This window comes from Panthera tigris, chromosome B3, assembly GCF_018350195.1.
Source record: "Panthera tigris isolate Pti1 chromosome B3, P.tigris_Pti1_mat1.1, whole genome shotgun sequence".
NCBI classification, from domain to species: Eukaryota; Metazoa; Chordata; class Mammalia; order Carnivora; family Felidae; genus Panthera; species Panthera tigris.
Window position 1 is genome coordinate 52,740,024 of NC_056665.1, and position 17,961 is coordinate 52,757,984.

Here is a 17,961-nt window from a genome sequence, read left to right on the forward strand (position 1 = left end):
CACTCATGAGTCCCCCACAGTGAGGCAGGAAGGTGCTCACAGGGCTCCACTCAGTCTACTTCATGTGCAGGAAGCAGACCCTTCACGTGCGCATCCCAGCTCTGGCCCGTGGTGGCCAGAACAGAGCTACCTATTGGTCCACATTCCCATCTCTCACACAAAAGGAGGAGTTTGTTCCCTGACAGTTGCTGCTCTCAGGAATTTTATTCATCAGGGTTTTTTCTAAATAGCACTTCTCTCCATTTAGTTCATAGTGTGTTGATGGGGTTCTCTCCCTTTGGCTCCTCCATGAGGGCCTAGGCCTCCCCCTTTCCAGGATAGAGTCCAGCCTGTCTGCATACTCCTTCATGGGCCTTGAGTCCCTGTTGTTGTCCATGTGCTCTGCCTACATCTGCTTAGTTCAGTAGACATTCATTGAGAATTGACTCTGGAATGCGTCTGCAGCACATGGCAATGGAAACATCTGCTCTCTTGACCTTGTGGAGCCTAGAGGCCAGGGAGGGAGACAGTTTTGGGGACAGGAAGGGATAGAGCTGAAAGGAACCTCAAGAGTGGGGTTGAGGAAAGAGGGGAGATGATATAGATTCCATGTCTCCCCAAACTGAGGTATTTTTAGGGTTTGTTGGGGCCACAGAGAGCTTCAAGAATTTCTAGTGTTCCCAAGTGGAGCATCTAGGAATCTCCCTCTTTCCTTATTACTCACCTGACACCTGAACACATATTGTTTTATGTTCAACTGTTGCTTACTGTGTCTCTGAGTTTCTGCCTTGGCCAGATGACACGCCTTCTCAGGACAGTGCCAGTTGAATCCCATATGCTTTCTCTGGGGCTGAGGTGGAAGCAGGTGCTCCACAGGTACTTGGCTAACACACTTGTGTTGGGGAAAGTCAAGCAGCTGGGGCTGGGAGTAGGGTTCATGGACAGTAAAGGCCTCAGGGTCTTGGCTGCCTTCCCTTGGTCTCTCCCTTTTGTGTGGCTCTGGAGGACTAATTTGCTGCCAGGTTTAAGGACAACACCTAAATGTTGCTCTTTGTATGTGCTCTTTGTATGACATAGCCATGAGCAGGGATGGTGCCATGGAGTATGCTTTCTCCCAAAGAGGAAAGAGCATCAGACAGGGAGACCCAGGTGTGGACCTCAGGTCCACCATGCTTACTTACTTGACTCTCTACATCTGCAGAAGGGGAAAATGACATCTCCCAGTGTTGTGAAGATTAAAAGTCAATGTATGTGATAAATTGGCTAATGTATGAGTGTTGCTTCATGACCTGTGAGGGATTTCCCGTCCATGATCTCATTTGAACCTCATGATAGAGCAAGTATTACTATAATTTGTATTTTACAGATGGAAAGCCTGAGGTTCAGAGTGTGTAAATGACCTAGTAGAGATCACACAACTATTAAGAGGTAGAGCTGGGCCTGGAGCCCAGCTGGACTTTGGCCACCATCTGTTACTATGTTAAAGGACAGCTGGCATATGTACTATGTTATACAGGGTTTCAAGGTCCTTTCATGTCCACCAACTGCTTATGCTTCCTGGGGGGCCATATAATGTGTTGCCATATATGAAACATCTAGGGCATAATTTTATTTTTTTTTTTTTATTTTTTTTTTTTTTATTTATTTTTTTTTTTTTTATTTATTTTTGGGACAGAGAGAGACAGAGCATGAACGGGGGAGGGGCAGAGAGAGAGGGAGACACAGAATCGGAAACAGGCTCCAGGCTCCGAGCCATCAGCCCAGAACCTGACGCGGGGCTCGAACTCACGGACCGTGAGATCGTGACCTGGCTGAAGTCGGACGCTTAACCGACTGCGCCACCCAGGCGCCCCTTTAGGGCATAATTTTAATGAGAATGTTGCAGTCAAGGAAGCAGTGAGCCTTTGGTAATCATGTGGATCCAACCACTTAACTGGCCATCACTTTTGGGTGACAATAAAAGATCACAAGGATTGTATAAGAACCAATGATAAGAATGTCTACAAGGTGTAATGACAAGCTCTGGTGATAGTTTGCCCACACTACAATGCATGAGCGTGTTTGTAAGAATTGTGCCTCTGAATCTGACAAAATCTGCTTATATCTTCAGAAAACTTTGTTATGAACAAATTGAAATTACTCTTCCATATCTGATTTTAGATACTTTAAGTGGTGCATTTGAGAATAGGAACATTGATTATAGTATTTATAAGGAAATGGAAGAATGTTTTACTAATAACTATTAAAATCTGCTAGACTTAGGCTAAGCCTAATAAATCTAGTTAAAATAAGGGAAACACATTCTATCTTTGGCCTGATTAGGAAGAGGGTGTGGGGTGAGAGTCTTAGGCTGAGCTTGGCAAGGAAGAGTGTTTTGCCAACAGGAAGGGAGGTTATACAAGAATGGGGTGGACCGGTGATGACCCAGGGCAAAACCTGGCAAAGTACTTAGCCTCCTGTAGTTGGGCAGAGAATACAGAGGGGACAAGGATCCATCTGTCGCGTTCAGCTCTGCAGGCCACATCTTAGGGTGTTTCCTGTGAAAGTTCCAGAAAAAAAACCAGTGTGGTCAGCTTAGGGGAATATGTGGTTTATGCTGGAACACTGGACATACCACATTACTGGAAAGATGCACACTGGATGACCGGCAAAATAAAACTCAACTTTCCAAATGTTGGCAATGATAGGAGATTCAGTTCTAATGACCAGTTGTCTATTGAATGGATGCCAGTACAAATCATAACAAATTCATTCTAACCATGACAGCCACAGGAAGGACACAAAGAATTCAGTGTCCCTTATTCCATGAAACAACTCACTGGAATCTGTGAATTCTAGAACCCAGAATGGGAGGACTCTGGGATCCTTGTCACATGACCAACCAAGACAGAGAATCCTGGGAGGCCTGAGGCCACAAAGATCTTGGCATCTGTGGGTCCACCTCCCCAGGAAGTCCCTCACCCATGTGAGGGTCACATATAGGGCATGGGTGATAAGATTCCTGGATAGGACATTGACTCCCGATTGTAGGTGGGATGCGCAGAGCTGGGATCTGGCCCTGGTCAACCTATCAAACTCGGTAAGTCCTTGCTGTTTTGAGTAATAATAGGAGACTGTTGCATGCTTTGGCAGGGATTGAGAAGAAATTAGAATGTGGGGCTAAGAACACAGTTTTGGAGTTGAACAAATGTGGCTTTGTACTTCAACAGTGCCATCAACTGAGTGACTCTGGGTAGTAGTTTCATTTCTTAGAGCTTCAGTTTCTTCATCTTTGTTGTAAAATAGGAGTGGTATTATAATTTTCTTGGTAGACTACTGAAGACAGTAACTTAGATAAATATATATAGAATATCCAGCACTGTGCCTGACACATGGGTACTTACCACATAGCACAACAGCACCCTGGCCACTGTAGCCTCCTCATGGGGTTGGCTAAGCAGGGATCCAAGGAAGAATCCTCTGACTTCAAGGTGGGTCTGGATCCTGGGGCACCTGTGTGGCTCAGTCGGTTAAGCATCCATCTGTTGACATGAACTCAGGTCATGATCTCATGGTTTGTGAGTTCAAGCCCCATATTGAGCTCTGCACTGACAGTGTGGAGCCTGCTTGGGATTCTCTATCTCTGCCTCTCTCTCTCTCAAAATAAATAAACAAACTTAAAAAAAAAAGGTAGGTCTAGATCCTAAACCTCTAGCAACCCCTGAAGTTTTCTCCTAATGGTGTGGGGGTGTGAGAAGGGCAGTCTAGTTGCCTGGCTGTGTCAAAGTGTAAAACCTCTGTTCCTACCATTTTTGCCTTAGACTTGCTCAAAGACACACAGAACTATGGTATGGCACTAGGCCAAGTGTCAGAATTGCGATAGACTCTGAGGCTTACTGGCTGGGTGACCTTGAACAAGTCCTGTAATCTGCCAAGGCTTGGGTTTCTTCATCCACAAATGGAAACAAGCTTATCTTCTCTGCTTTCCCATCAGAGGGTCAAGTGCAATGTCGTCAGCCTGGCATTCAAGATCCTTCCATCATATTCTCTGGCCTCATCTCATATAAATCCTCTTCATGTTGACACAGCCCTGCCAAGTCAAACCTTTTTTAGGATCTCCTTCACACCAGAATGAGCCTTCCTGCCCAACTCTTTGTGTATCTAAATCCTATCTACCTCTACATCCCTTGCAACATCTAGCACAGGGTTTTGCATAAAATGGATGATTATTTTATCAGTTAGGGTTAGGTGACAGGTTAGGGTTACATGTGACAGGAAAATGAAAATAACAGTAGCTTAAAGAAGACAGAAATTATTTATCTCTTATGGCAAAGAGGTCCAGCAGAAAATACCAAGGGCTGGGATGGTGGTTCCAGGTGTCAGGGACCCAACTCCTTCTGTCTTGTTGTTCCACCATTCTTAGCATATCACCTCATGGTCCACTATGGCTATCAAATTCCAGACATCTTATTCTCATTCAGCCAACAGAAAGGAGAGGAAAAAGGCAAAGTGCATATTCTCCCCCTTTGGAGAAGCTTTACATAGATGCTACACATGACATTTCTGCTCATATCTTATCAGCTAGAACTTAGTCACATGATCATCTTAGCTGCAAGGGAAGCTGGGGAATATAGTTTTAAACTGGGCATATTGCCATGTCTGGTTTTTTTTTTTTAGGTTTATTTATCTATTTTGAGAGAGAGTGCAAGCAGGGGAGGGGGCAGAGAGAGGGTGAGAGAATCCCAAGCAGGCTCCATGCCATCAGAGCAGAGTCCAAAGTGGGGCTCAAACCCACGAATCATGAGATCATGACTTGAGCCAAAATCAAGAGTCAGATGCTTAACAACTGAGCCACCCATGTGTCCCTGGGCATATTTCCATTTCTAATAAAATTGGTAGGGAAGTGGGGGGGGTGGATATTTATATACCCATATTGTTGCCTCTGCCACAGTTATTAAAAAAATTAAAAATATGAAAACTCACTACCAAGTTTAAAGCCCCTTATAATGTATAAGATTATGATCACAAAAACACTTACCTCATTTGTAATGATATGGGTATCCTGATATTTAGATTGGAAACAGCCAAATTCTTCTTCACCTCTGGTGGGAATGTGGTGACATGTTTATTAATAGAAGGATAACTCAGAGCTGTGAATGAAGATAAATTATGAGTCCTTCTCTTTACTGCATTTTACCAATGAGGAAACCGAACTCCAGAGGCTAGGTGATTTGCCTATGGGCATGGAGTTGATGAAGGAGCCAGGACTAGAATTTGAGTTTCTAGATTCCATCAAGGCTTTTCATAGCTCCTCCCTGATGAGTGGCCCATTCAACTTCTGAAGGCCTTGAATTCTGTGGATCTCCCTGCTCATCCAGAACCACTGGGAGCAGATCTCGGTCACTGTGTTGTCAGCTGCATTCCTGCTAGCATGCAGTTAAAAAAGCCTTCAGTCTGGAAAAAGGGAAACACCAAGAAATAGAACATTCTATTTAAACAATGAGGGCTTTTTTCTAAAAGCAAATGATTACGTCTTTCTCTTTGCACCTAGAATACACAGGGCCCTGAATCAGGCACTGAAGGGAGATATAAAAAAGCATATAAAATGGTTATTGCCCTTGGTGTATAGATTCATTCTCCTTTCCATTCATTTATTAAAAAATGATTTGAGCATCTAGGAGAGGTACACACTGGGCCCCACACTGGGTATGCCAAAATAAACTGTGCAGATACAGTTTTTGTTCTGAAATTGCTTATAGCCTATTGGGAGACAGAGACCAGTAAACAGGCAACTATAAAATAGAATTAAAAATAAGAATGGGCAGAGGGTTGGCTCAGTCAGTGGAACATACCACTTGATGTTGGGGTTGTAAGTTTGAGCCCCACATTGGGTGTAAAGATTACTTAATAAAATCTTTAAAATAAAAAGTATGGTGATGGGGAGGAGACAAGGTACTCTGAGTAGGTCACCTAGACTTGAGTGTGTATTTGAGGGCTCAGGGGTCAAGGCTTAGTGGATGAGATAATACTGACTGGAGACCTGAAGACTGAATATGTGTAGGCAAAGCAAGTGCTGTGTGAGAGGCATGGTAGGTGGGCAGGAAGAGGATTCCAGATAGAATGTCCAGGAGAGTGGGTGTGTCCAGGAGTGTGAGGTGCTGAGAAGGATTTATCATGACCAGAACATGGCAGGCCTCAGTGATAATGGTGGAAGGCATTGGTAGGGGGAGCAGAATAAGAAATGTGACTGAAAAGGTGAGCAGGGACCAGTCAATGAAGGCCTTTGAAAGGTCTGTTGGAAAGTTCATATTTTATTTTGAGGCCAGTGGGATAAAGGGTTTGAGGCAGGTTTGTATTTTTTGTATTTGCAACAGTCCTCTGGCTTCAGGGTAGAGAATGAATTGGAAGGGTTGGTCCAGATGCAGGAGACTTAGGAGGCTGTTGCAGTAATGGTGGCCTGAACCAGAGAATGACCCTGAAGGGTGAAGAGAAGTTGATGGATTTAAGATAGTTTTGAGAGGTACAACCAACAGGTTTTGGTGACTAGCTGGAAGAAAGAAATGAGAAAGATGGGGAAACAAACATTCATGAAGGAAAAATTAAAGTAACAAAGACAGATGCTAACAAAGCCATAGAATAAGAGCTATCCAAAAGGAAAATGGGGATATGACTGTGTGTTTTGAGGAAGGGATAATTGTTGTGGGCTAGAAAGATTTTGGAGGGCTTTCTGGAAGAGTTGAGATTGGCATTGGCCTTGTATATGGGTAGGATTTTGGTGAGTGGAGAGGACATTCCAGGCTGAACTATGATGTAAGTAAGATTATTGAGAGAGAACAGCGTGTGATTTTTAGCAGATGGTTTGGTCATGGTTTTATTTGTTGTTTTTTGTTTGTTTGTTTTTTTGGTTAGGGGGAGAGATACAGAGACCTGGTTCTCTAGGGGGATGCAACTAAAACTTGAAGGGAAGGACTGAAGAGATGAATCCCATTGCTCTCCCAGAGTGGTTTAGAGCTCTTTGTGTATCCCCAAAGCCATTTGTGTTGGAACCTCAAGAGGTCTGTGGACCACTAGATGGTCCATCATGACCAAACCCCCACAGATCCCAGTTTCCACCATAAGAAAAAAAAGTCTTCCTTTCCCCAAAGGGATTACTGTTATGTTTGTGAGTCTTCTGCAGTGACCTAGGTCCTCATGTTGAGAGCTACCATGGTAGGGTATTGTTTTCCTATCTCTAGGCCTCTCCAGAGCCCAGCCTGGCAGCTTGCATTGTAAGGCCTGTGAAACCACCAGGGAGACTGCTTTAACCCAAGGCTGTGGAAAATACAGCTGTGTAACTGGGTGTGTGGAGTAGCCCCTCTGGTCCTGGGGTGTGAACACTTGCCAGGCACCATGCCCTGCCTGAGCACCCTGCACCACACCTCTGGTTACTGACCCTAGCCTACATGCTAATGGCATCTTGGTCCCACCTTCTCTGGCCCAAAACCCACTGGTGTCTTCTGCTTTGGCCCAGCCTCCAGGCTCTGACATTGGCTCTGGTCTAAGGACTGCTACAAATATTCCCAGGGAACCCTTTCTAGGGGCACTGGCCCCAGGTAAGGTGAATACTGATAACTTCTAATTGGCCAGTACTACCACTTAAGGACCCACAGTGTCCTAGTGCTGCACTGGCCTCTAGTACATCATCTCTCGCAGTTACAACCCTCTTGCAAAGCACATAGTATCCCAATTTTACCAAAGAAGAAATTGAAGGATATTAAGACTGTCCAAGCCCACCCAGTCTACCTGTCCTCTGTCCTAAATATCCTGTATGTGAGTTGGGGAACTCCAGGAGATAACTGTGGCAGATATTACATTTTATCCTCACAAGGACTTTATCAAGAGAAGTACTATTCCCCTTTTATAAATGAGATGCAGAGAGGTTAAGTACTTATCCCAGGGTCACATAGCTAGGAATTGGTAGAAGCAGGATCCAAGCCTAAGTCTGCAAGCAAACCCTCCTCTCTCTACCTCTCCAGGTACCTAAAACAGGTGAGGGTTCAACCTCTTTTCCTGAATCAAGGTTCCAATGTCCACGTAGGAAAGCACAGTGATTCAGAAAAGTAATTTCAGTAAGGTCATGTACCTTAGTCCCAACACACTCTTCTGTGATCCTTTTATAGATGGGAAAACAGAAGCCCAGAGATGTGCAAGGGCTTCACACCATGCTATCACTATATTTTCTCAGTCCCTTCTGCCCATTCCATGGAACATGGACACAGCTCCAGGGATTTGAGCCCATTGCCCCAGCTTGGGTGGTACCTACCCCCCACCTCATCCTCCCCACCACCCAGTCTCCTGTTCAAAGGCCCAGACGACTCAGCTTTGATTCAGGTTGAATGAGTCATTAAGGGTAAAACAAAGAAAAGAATGCCTATTTCCTTGCTAGATGAAATAAACCCACCCACCTTTTGACATCTTTTTGTTCTGAAATGATGATGGTATGCAATGACTCAGAATTAGCATACTCAAAGAGACTTTTCTTGAAAATGAAGGGACAATGTGTGAATAAATGAGCTGAAATTGGCTCATGAAGGGAGGGAAGGATGACCTCCGGGCACATCAATGCAGAGTGGAGGCTGAATGAATGTGCAATAATGGGAGGGAATGTGCAATTCTTCAGGGGGTAGGAGAGCAGAGAAGAAACCCATGTGAGGGCCAAGCAGCAAGCCCTTCAAGTCCCCTTAATGGTAAAATCTGAAGAAGCAACCACCAATTCCCAAGCCTACTTGACTCAACGCCAAGCACATTCACAAGCAGCTAGAAGAAGGGGAAGAAAGACATTTTCAAAAGAGCTGGTGTCTAATACCAAAGAGCCTTTCCATGCCAAGCAGCCTGGCTAGTGGCAATGAGGGACTGGGAGAGGGACAATGTGTATTGAAGCCAACTCTTAACACCGTGTTCCTCTCCAAAAGAATGCACTGAGAGGATCTAATGTACTACAGCCTGCCCTTAAAATGTGGAGTAACTGGCCTCTTGCCCAGTAGTTGCAGGTCATAGCTTGGCAATGCCCAGATCCTCTGGTTCTTGGTGGTGGGAAAAGAGGACAGAATTGGAAGCCAGAAGAGTTGGCACTTTTTCAAGCTTAGTACTAGATGGAATGGGGTAAAACTCTCAACCTCTCTCAGACTGTTTCCTCTGAGGAAACAGGAGGTGACTGCTACAACCTGCTTCAGGAGTTGGTGGTTGGGAGGAGGAAATGTGATAATGCAGGAAAGAGAACTGCTCTGTCAACTGTAAGATGCTATTCAAGTGGTTGTTATTATTGTGTTTACAGACATAGATTTAACATATTCTGACAGACCTGACATCAAACTAGGAATCTGAGGCCATGGGTGCATTCCATTCCATTCCTTAGCCTCTGAAAAAACATGAGATTAGAAATGCATTTATTGGGAGTGAAAGTTTTCAGCAGAGCTTCCTTTCCTTTGCAATGAATTCCAGGCCTCCCATGATGCTCGAAGAACTCTGCAGGAAGCTGCTGGGGAAGGCCAAACTCCATTCTGGTTGCTATAAAACTTCATTTTGGGTTCTGTTCTGGGAGCTTCTCCATTTCAGCCTGCACCATTACAAAGGGTGGAAAGACTCTTGACAGGAAAGTGGTTTCTTGTTTCATAGCATTAGCTTTTCATACATAATGTTATCAGTTTGAACAGAAAAAGTCCACAGAAGAACTGATTATGGGGTAATTATTTTAGAACAGGAAGGAAATTAGAAACTCGTAGTAAAACCCTGAGATTTTCTAGATGAGGAACTGCAGCCCATGCAGGATAATTGGTTTTCCCTGGGTCTCACACTTGAATCAGTGAGCTGGGATTAATCCCTAGGAGTCCAGCTCCTATTCATGTGACCCTTCCCTGACACCAAGGTGGAAAATTCAGATGTCTTCAGGGTCTAAGAAGGAGGGTATTGGTGGGTAATGCCATAGGGAATGGTGGATGTTCAGTTCAGTTTTCTTTAAGTTTACCCTGTTTGGGGGTTGCTGAGCTGTCTGAATCTGTAAACATATCTTTCACCAAATTTGGGAAATCTTTAGCCATTATTTTTTTCAACTATTTTCTTCTATATCAATCTTTCTCTGTTCCCTTAAGAACTACAATGACATGAATGTTAGACTGTTTGATATTATTCCACAGATCCCAGAGGCTCTATTCACTATTTTTCAAACATTTTTCTCTGTGTTCTTCAGATTAGATAACTCCTATGGATCTCTCTTCCAGTCTACTGGCTCTTCCCTCTGTCATTTGCATCCTGCTATTGAGCCCATCCAGGGAATTTTTTAATTTCAGATATTGTATATCTCAGTTATAAAATTTCCATTTCAAAAAAGTTTTTATTTCTCTACTGATAACTAGTTTTTATTCATTTCAAGAGTTAAGGTAAACACCTTAACATCATAAAGAATGATTGTAACAAATTGCTTCAAAATCTTTTTTTTCTTGTAATTTCAACATTGTCTTTCATCTTTTCCCTTGAGAATTGCTCACCTTTTCCTAGTTCTTATCACATTGAGTAATTTTGGATTGTATCTTAAGATATTTTATATGGGATGTTATATAACTCTGGGTCCCGTTAAAATCAGAGCAAGTTGATTTTTTGTTTTGGTTCATCATTCAAGCAAACCAGTTAAGTGAAGGCTGCAAGTTCTGTCTCACCTTCTATATGCAGAGGTTCTGCTGTCAGCTCAGGTTCCAAAGCCTCTGCTGTGTGTCTGGGTATGTTCCACACACGTGTGGCTCAGAGGGAAAGTCCAGGACTTACGTCGGTTCATACATGGAATCCCTTCCTTCCACTCTTTCCTCTTCCGGATTTCCCTCACATCCATCAGCTTAACAGGGTCACCTATCATCTTTCTGGCTAGAAAGATAGAGCTCTTTCTCAGAGTTATAGCCACTAATGACATCACAAAGTTTTATTCTACTAGGCCTTTCCTCTGGATAAAGTGGCAAGAGAAAAGAGAAAAAAAACAAGGACTCCTCTCATACTCTTCATATAACAGAGGCCCTCTTCTACATTCTTCTGTCCTGTGATAACAAGATTTTCCTCTCGGGGATTTTAGGTGCCCAAGCTGCTGCCATGGTGATGACAGTTTGGTTTGGAAGCTGCATCTGGCCTTGAGACTGAACTGAGAGAGAAAATATATGAGGACAAGAACAAGAAGAATCTTTCCCACATACTCTGGCTTGCAAGGGCCCATTTTCCAGGTCATTAGTCCAGAAAGATTGGCTGTTTCATATAGTTGTTGTGGTCTATGACCACTGTGCAGTTTCATGAGTCACCTCACCCTCAGATCAAAGCCAGGAGAAAAATTCTACGAAACTCACTGTCACCATATTGTTCATGTAATGAGTTATTTCTTTCACCAATCCACCTACTTTTACTTATTTTTCAGAGTCCTCAATTAATTGCTGTGTGTGTGTGTGTGTGTGTGTGTGTGTGTATTTTGTTCACAGTGTTTAGTTGTAATCAGTTTTCCTCCTCCATTTGGTCAGACCTGAAAGTCTAGCAACACACCTGGAATCCATCTCTTTTGGTTGGTACTCCCCCCCCACCCCCACCCCAGGGCTTACTGGCAGAGGGCCACTGATGGAAACTGTTAAATTTAACAATCTTATATTCCCTGGTCTGAAGGTGTCAGGTCCCAGGAGTCAGTGGCTCCAAGTTTTCCACCTTGTTTGGGTTGATACTTGATATTGATGTTCACTCAACAAAGGTGTATGGAATGTCCCTATGTGCTATCTTTTGGGGCTACAAAAATGGTCTTCAACCTTAATGAGCTTGCAATTCAGTGAAATAATAGGAATTTGGATTAGAAATTTAGGATCCAAGCTCAAAATCTTTCTCAAGGTCTTTTGTATGCCCTCAGAACCACAACGCATCATTAGAGAGCATTTTACAGCCTGATTCTGGGGCTTTCCCTTTCTAGAAAACATCTTTGATAGTCTTTTTCTTTTGAGAGGAAACGGCAAATCACTTTTACAGAACAGTATATAAAGTGCTACTTTTAGTTTTGTGAACTCTACAAAAATGGCAAAATGACTCTGTATTATGGTCTTCTTGTCTACTAAACATAGTCTTGAGAATATAGTCTGGTTTGGGGCTCCAGAACTCAAAAGGGAAATGAAGACGTTGGAGAGTATCCAGAGCAGCACTTGAAGTAGAAAAAGGATGAAATCTGATATTAAAAAAAAAAAAAAAAAAGAGTGGGAGAAGCTGACGCCATTTGCCAAGGAGTTAATTCTTCATGAGGAAGATTACTTCCCCAGCCCATCTCTACTGTCTCTTCTCTTTGAAAGCACTTACCTTCTCTTTCTACATGAAAGTAATGCCAGTGGGTTGAATCTGTGAAGGGAGATAAATATCAGGAGAAAGAATAGGGGTCAGCCATTTAGCTAGCACAAGTAAATGTTATGCATCAGCAAGAGTGTTCTGTGCATCAGTTATCTTACCATCCCCATGACAGTCCAGCAAGCCTTTGTGATTAGTTTTGTGATTCCTATATGGCAGACAGGGAGACAGACTCAAAGGGTGATGTGATTTTTCTCAGGGTCCTAAAAAGGGAAACATAGACTAGAACCTAGGTATCTTGAGTTCAGGTTCTGTTTTCTTCACTCCATCAGCCTCTAAGACTTTGGGGTCTGAATGGTTTCCCTTCTCACACTACTAGAGCCACAGTGGTTTTCTATGTAACATGTGGGTCATTCTGAGGAGTTTGGGGAAGAGATACTACTACCAGTGGTGGGATCTGGAGGCTCCCAAGAGAGAAAGAAGTTCACTGGGAAGCCAGGCCCCAGGTCCTCCAGACCTGTATGTCTTTGGAGCATAATTCAAGCAAGTGCTTTTCGTCCTCTCTCAAAAATAAAAAATTCAGAAATTGACCATGAGACAAAGGAAAGAAAGGTGAGGTAAGAGTGAGATCATTTTCCATGACCTCTTCTGACCAGGAAGGTGACTTGGGGATGGAGGAGGGACTGCTTTGTGGGGATTAGTAGCAGCAGAGTGGTGGAGTCATCCCTAATTCCCACTGGGCCTCAGTGCTGGCCTTGGCTGAGGAGAGCTGAGAGTGTTGAGCTGGTAGGGCTCTCTCCTTCCTAAGGGGTCAGTGAAGAGCAGCTTCTCTTCGATTTCTGGTAAGGTTGGTGGAACCTGCTTGTTGCATTCCAGAACACACAGGGCTTCTCCTTGTCAGTCTCCTTATGGCTCCTGTCTATCACCATCTCATCCCCTCTTTCTAATTTAATAGCAAGGAGAAAGGAAATGAACATTGATAGAGCCCTAAGTGTTCAGCATCATGCTAAACTTTACATTCATTAGTTTCTAGCAGAGGATTTGGTACACTGTAGGTGCTCAATAGATGTTGGTGCCCCCATCTCTTCCATCTCACTAGTCTCCAAATATGAGGCAGTGAGTGCCTGCTCAGTTTTATGACCATTGAAGAATGGAGGCAAAAACAATGTCAAAATGGCAGGGGTGAAAATGAGACTAGCATTTGGGATAATCACGCTGGCTTCTCGGGGTTCTCCTCTTTTAAGGATAACTGTTTCTGTGAGGAAAGTGAGGTGACCCAGAAACTGGCAGTCTAGCAGAGGACTGAACAAAAAGATATGTAGAAGCCTAGGAAACTTAGGGCTTGAGCAGCACCCCTTGGCACCTGAAGAGCATCTTTAAAAGTTGGCTCCCACTTGTCCCAAAGCAAGCAGACTTTTACACCATTATAATATTCTGTTCCAGGTGTGACCCATTTTTAATCTCTGAAGTTCTCAACCAGTCATGAGCTAATTCTCTAAAAATGTCACTGTAAGTCCACATACAATTATATTTCTCTGCAAAGAGAAAGGAAGGTTGCCTGAGACCACTGGTCCCCACTAAACAAGCAGGGTCTTGGCCAAAATCTTTGAAAGTTTGTAACATCAATAAATTCCCTATTAAAGGATAATTCACATCCTTTAGATTTTTCTGTATATTATATTCTGAATGCCATCTTCTCCTCTCCTTTCCCCCTGCCCTGGCTGGGTCCTTATCACTTTTGCCATAAACTCCCAGTGGGCTCCCTGCCTCCAATCCAAATACAACTGACCATGCATCTTCGTGAAACATTTGCTTTTGTTGGATCCAAAAAGACTTCAGTGGCTTTCGATTGCATATAGGACAAGCCTAGATTCAGTAATATTTTCCAAACATCTCCCCTACTTCCTCTGACATGAATCCTACCTTCAACCCAACTGAATTACTTATTGCTACACAAATATGCCTAGACTCTTCCAACTTTCCCAACTTTTTCCTGCCCTATGCCAGCACATTCCTCCACCCTCCCACCCCCGCTTCTCAGTCCTCACCACCAATGGGAGATCACTCCTCCTTTAAAGATGGGCTGGTCACCTGAACACAAGACAGCTCCTCTGCAATTATACCTTTGATTATCTGGACTCCTTGTGCCACATATAATCATCCTGTATTGTTAATTGCCTTTATATGTCTATAATTTGCTTCCACCTGTGGATATGACAGCACTGTGCGATATTCTTCTCACAGAAGAGGCATTTGATATTCTATTACACACTTTACAAGAGCTATAAAGATAATTTTGTCATTAAAATGTTTTATTATTTTCAGTGAACATTTAGGGCCATTGAGATGGTAGAAGAAAAGGAGATGGAAGGATTTCTTTTCTAAAGCTATTTGTCCTTCCTATGTACATTATATAACCTCTGATTATTTCCAGTGTTAAAGAAATAGTCCCTCTGGACCTTTTATAATGATTCAAACACTGAAATGATTCACCAGTTCACAAGGAACTGGTGTGACCCATTTTTAAAAAAAGAATAAAATGAGAGAAAAACCAAATATTGGCTCATTTGAGGGGAAAAATAAACTGGCTGCCCTTCTATTTTTTGAAATATTTTTAAAGAACTGAAAATGCACCACAAAATGCAAGAGTTTGCTTTTGTACTTTTGGAATCAAGTAGCGACATGAAAGTAAACAACTAAATTTCAGGGAAGAAATTTTCCAAGTCTCATGGGACAAAAATTAAGTATTTACCTTTGCATGAAACACATTTTTGATGTCTCATCGGGGTATAAACATCATCTCTGGATTCTCTACTTTCCACCCGTCTCTTGTCGGGCAGGGGAAGTCACAGAGCTGCAGCTGACATCACTCACCTGGGCATTCCTCTTGAGAAGGAAAGACTCAGGAGTTTAGTTTCTACCACGGGGATCCTTAGGAAGCAGGTAGGGCTTTTTTTTTTTTTTTTGCCTGACTTTATACTTTAGCATCTCTCACTGACTGACGACCTGACCAGAATGTTTGCTCCCCAGATTCTCATAGGGCTCTAGAGCTTACCTCCTCCTCTGTCTTCAACATTTACTCCCTCTTTACCCACTGAACTAGTTTTCTCTTGCTACTTAACAAATTACCACAAACTTGGTGGCTTAAAACAACATAAATTTATTATCCCATGTCGGTCTGGCATAGGTATGGGATAGCTGCTCAAGGTCTCACCAGGATGGAATCAAGGTGTTGGCCAGGGCTGGAATCTTACTTGAGGCTTAGAATTCTCTTCCAAGCTCACTGCTTGTTTAATTCACTTGCAGCTCCTAGAGGCCACATGTTGTTCCCTGCCATGTGGTTCTCTCTACAGCATGGCAGATTGCTTCTTCAAGGCCAATAGGAAAGCCTCTCTTCTGCTTGGAATCACTCTGACTTCTGGGAAGGCCTGCACCCTTTTAAAGACTTCACCTGCTTATTTCAGGCCCAGGATAATCTCCCTTTTTAATTAACTCAAAGTCAACTGATTAGGGACCTTGATTATACCTACAAAACCCCTTTTACTATATAAAGTAACATAGTCACAGGTGTGAAATTAGATCTTCACAAATCCTTTTCACTCTCATGGGGAAAGAATTCTACAGGGGGTGGAGATTATCTTAGAATTCCACCCATTACATCTACCCCCTCAGGTTCTTGGTCCATGGGGTTCAGTCTTCCACTTAACAGTTTGCCAGAATAAGTCCCAGATAAATCACTTTGTCATTCCTGAGCTTTTCTCTTGATGTGGACTCCTGGCTCTCCTCTCTGGGTCTCTATCCCCAGATCCTCTGTCAATGCCCCCTCCCCAGTGTACCTGATGAATTAGTGCAAGTGTCTCCTCCTTTGTAACCCCCCCCCCACCTTATTTATTCTCTGTCCTCCTGTGCCAAGCAAAATTAGCTCTCTGGGCTCCCTAACACCCTGTATGAGCCTTTGTGTCAGCAGTCATCTGTTTTACTATCACCTTAGCACAGCTGCCTCTCCTCTAGGCTCATGTCTCTTTAGGGAAAGGATCTGTCATGTCCATTTCTGTCATCTCAGAGCAAAGATGCAGTAAAAGGCACATGCTAGGGGTTCAATAAAAGTTGGATGAATGAATGGAAAGCCCAACAGCAGTCCAGCAGAAAGTATGTGGGGACAAAGGGAATGTTGTCAACTGGCTCAGAGCATGGAGGTGTGAAGAGAGCAGTGGAGGGCAGTGAGTAGTACCTGGTGCTTCATGCATGAAGCTCATAGATAGTGTCCAGCTTTGGTTTTGAGACATCTTAACCATATGACTATGTTCTCCATTTATCCCTGCTAGCTAAGTTTTTCTTAGACATATGACATAGGACATGCCCTTATAGTTCTTTTCTCAGGAATTTTCCAAAACCACATTTTCCTGTAATGCACTGAAGAGTTGATACTCATGAGTGATGTCCTACATTGAAAGGAAGAGAAGCAGTCACTTGGGAATAGTAAACTGTTTTCAATTACAATCCTAAAGCTCACCTTACAGAGTTTATACTCATGTATCTTTTTAAAAAATAAATTTTAAAAACCTGAATATTATGCCGAGAATCTCCTCCTAAAAGAGACTCAGAGGCATTGCCATGTCACTGAGAATGTCATGGCTTCTGAGGATTCTCTTACAAGACTTTCTACGAGTGAGAACTCCAATCACCTTCAATGTACTTTTCTTTCTTCAAAAAAGACAAACTATGGAAGTAGTACTTGAAAATATAAATAAAATAAGGATTCCCCATAAACTCACCACCCCCTGAAAGCCACGAAAGCCACTGTTAACATGATTTGGTTTGGAAAAATGTAGGGAGAGAGTTTTACTCCTGGAAAGGACTACTGTCTCTCTTCTACACTTCGCTGCAAACATCAGCCTAAGAGATGCTGGGTGGAGAAGAAGCACAAGTCATGTAAAGGTGACTTTATTTGGCAAAATTTACTTCCTGGCTAGCACCTAAAGGGAGATGAACAGAGAGAAAGGGATGGTTTCCACAACACCCCCAAGACAAGGAATGCACTATGCAAATCCAGCACCAGGGAGAGCGCCAAGTGGGAACTTCAACTCAACATTTATAGAGCCATCAATGTCTCCCAACCCAGAAAAACAGCAAAAATGTTAATTTTTTTAAATCACTAAGTAAATACAATGTCAATACTTAACTTAAACAAAGTTGCCCTTATAGCACACTTAAGGTTTCTAATGACTTCTTCCTGCCCCATCTCATATTTTTTCTCCCTGGCCTTATATTCTGGACTTTTCTGCTGCAATTGATGAGCTCAGAAGCACCAAAAACACTACCACCACTATCATCATCACCTCTCTCACCGCATCTTTTTCATTTGAACACCCCCTGCATCCTGCACCCTGCCCTTTCATTTGCACTTGCTGCTTTGCAGGATCCATGCACTCCCTGTGACCCTGGGCCCTATGTATTCACAGCCTGGGATCTTCAGGCTCCTAAGGGACATTTCCCGTTATTGACTTACCAACAAGTCGAAGTTGAATTCATCATCATGTCTCTCTTCAAATTGGCCTCTCTCTCCCCCTCTCACTGCTTCCTGCCATCTAACCAAATTCACTTGTTGGTTTCTTTTTAAAAATTTTTTAATGTTTATTTTTGAGAAAGAGAGAGGAGGAGGAGGAGAGAGAGAGAGAG

The 17,961-nt window shown here is 43.1% G+C and overlaps 1 protein-coding gene across 1 annotated transcript in view; it reads left to right on the forward strand.

The window, feature by feature from the left end:
* Positions 1 to 2,761: 2,761 nt before the first annotated feature.
* The window catches only part of LOC102962141 (aromatase), a 108,546-nt gene continuing 93,346 nt past the window's right edge, over positions 2,762 to 17,961 (forward strand). Inside the window, exon 1 of the mRNA XM_042988860.1 lies at positions 2,762 to 3,058. The gene's annotated coding sequence lies outside the window, so the exon portion shown is untranslated. The remainder of the gene's footprint in view (positions 3,059 to 17,961) is intronic.